This window comes from Talpa occidentalis, unplaced genomic scaffold, assembly GCF_014898055.3.
Source record: "Talpa occidentalis isolate TD23 unplaced genomic scaffold, MPIMG_talOcc4v2.1 talOcc4.6, whole genome shotgun sequence".
In the NCBI taxonomy this organism is placed as follows: domain Eukaryota; kingdom Metazoa; phylum Chordata; class Mammalia; order Eulipotyphla; family Talpidae; genus Talpa; species Talpa occidentalis.
Window position 1 is genome coordinate 77,489,983 of NW_023604972.1, and position 2,709 is coordinate 77,492,691.

Here is a 2,709-nt window from a genome sequence, read left to right on the forward strand (position 1 = left end):
CATATCTGTTTTGTCAGCCGAGAGGAAGAAACATGATCACAGACTTCAAAACATGACTATGCAAATAGTTATATGGATCTGTCTGTGTGGAAGAGTTTGTTTCTTTGCATTAACAACAGGGGCTAAGAGGTATGCATACAGGAATAGAATGTTGCCCTTTGGGAAATGCAAATCAAAACTATCATGAGATACCATCTTACACCAGTGAGAATGGCACATATTTAAAAAAAACTAGCAACCACAAGTGTTGGCGACAGTGTGGAGAAAAAGGAACTCTTCTGAACTGTTGGTGGGAGTGCAAACTGGTCCAACCACTATGGAGAGCTGTGTGGAGATTTCTGGACCTACTAAACATAGAGCTTCCATATGATCCAGCAATTCCACTCCTAGGGATTTACCCAAAGGACACAGAAACATCAATTCCAAAGAACACCTGCACCCCTATGTTTATAGCAGCACTGTTTATAATAGCTAAGCTTTGGAAACAGCCCAAATGCCCAAAAATAGATGACTGGATCAAGAAGATGTGGTACATATATACCATGGAATATTACTCAGCATTCAAAAAAGATAAACACATGCAATTTGCAGCAACATGGATGGCGCTGGAAGGGATCATGCTCAGCGAAATAAGCCAGAAAGAAAAAGAAAAATACCGGATGGTCTCACTCATAGCAGGAATCTAGAAAACTTAAATAAGGGACCAGAAAAATGAATAACTATAAGAAAGCGAAAATCAAAATCAACAAAAAACTATGAACCAGAGACACTTTTTGGGGGGTGAGGGGCGGGAGGGGAGGGATTGGGGTCAGAATGGGGGGGTTGCAATTGTATGGGGAATATAAAAATAAAATTTATTATTTAAAAAAAAAAAGAATGTTGCCCTTTGGAATGGTACTTGAATAGTCTAGAACCAATTTAAATGGGCTATTTAAGCCAATTTCATTCAAAGTATTCTAAACAGCTGCCAAAATATGAAATACACCAAGCAGTGTGAAAAAGACTTAGAAACTAGTCCTCAAATCACTTAAAAATATTTTCTTCACTGTCACACAAACAGATTGTTACAAAAATATGTTCAATTTTCCCCATTCATATTTGTTCTGGAAAAGAAACACTTTCTTTTTTTTTTTTTAAATAATAAATTTTATTTTTATATTCCCCCATACAATTGCAAAAGCCCCATTCTGACCCCAATCCTTCCCTTCCCACCCCCCACCCCCCAAAAAGTGTCTCTGGTTCATAGTTTTTTGTTGATTTTGATTTTCACTTTCTTATATTCATTTTCCTGGTCCCTTATTTAAGTTTTCTAGATTCCTGCTATGAGTGAGACCATCCGGTATTTTTCTTTTCTTTTTGGCTTATTTCACTGAGCATGATCCCTTCCAGCTCCATCCATGTTGCTGCAAATTGCATGTGTTTATCTTTTTTGAATGCTGAGTAATATTCCATGGTATATATGTACCACATCTTCTTGATCCAGTCATCTATTTTTGGGCATTTGGGTTGTTTCCAAAGCTTAGCTATTGTAAACAGTGCTGCTATAAACATAGGGGTGCAGGTGTTCTTTGGAATTGATGTTTCTGTGTCCTTTGGGTAAATACCTAGGAGTGGAATTGCTGGATCATATGGAAGCTCTATGTTTAGTAGGTCCAGAAATCTCCACACAGCTCTCCATAGTGGTTGGACCAGTTTGCACTCCCACCAACAGTGCAGAAGAGTTCCTTTTTCTCCACACCCTCGCCAACATTTGTTGTTGCTAGTTTTTTTAATATGTGCCATTCTCACTGGTGTGAGATGGTATCTCATGGTAGTTTTGATTTGCATTTCCCTGATTACAAGTGATGTTGAACATTTTTCATATGTCTGTTGGCCATTTGCATTTCCTCTTCAGAGAAGTTTCTTTTTAGCTCTTCTGCCATTTTTTGACTGGATTATTTTCTTTGTTGTTGCTGAGTCTCATCAGCTCTTTGCAGATTTTTGTGATCAGTCCTTTATCATTAGTGTTGGGTGCAAAAATGTTCTCCCAGTTGGTGGGGTTTCTCTTTGTTTTTGTTATTGTCTCTTTTGCTGTGCAGAAGCTCTTTAATTTGATGTAGTCCCAGCTGTTTATCTTTGCCTTCACTATCACTGCTTTGGGTGATGTGTCTGTAAAGATGTCTTTGAGGTGCATGTCATGTAGTGTTTCGCCTATATTTCCTTCTATGTATTTTATGGTTTCAGGTCTTATGTCTAGTTCTTTAATTCATTTTGAGTTGATTTTTGTGTATGGTGTGAGGTAGTGGTCAAGCTTCATTCTTTTGCATGTAGCGACCCAGTTTTCCCAGCACCATTTATTGAACAAACTTTCTTTGCTAGAATGCATAGTCTTTGCTCCTTTGTCAAATATTAGTTGACCAGAAATCTGTGGGTTTATTTCTGGAATTTTCTATTCGATTTCCATTGGTCTGTATGTCTGTTTCTGTGTTCCAATACCTGCAGTTTTGATGATTATGGCTTTGTAGTAAGTGTTGAAGTCTGGGAGTTGTGATTGCCTCCATTCCTTCTTTTTTTTTCAGGAGAGCTCTGGCTATTCGGGGTTTTTTTTTGTGATTCCATATGAATTTCATCATAATTGTTCTATTTCTTTGAAGAATGACATTGAAATTTGATTGGAATAGCATTGAAAATCTGTATATTGCTTTTGGTAGGATGGCCATTTTAATAATG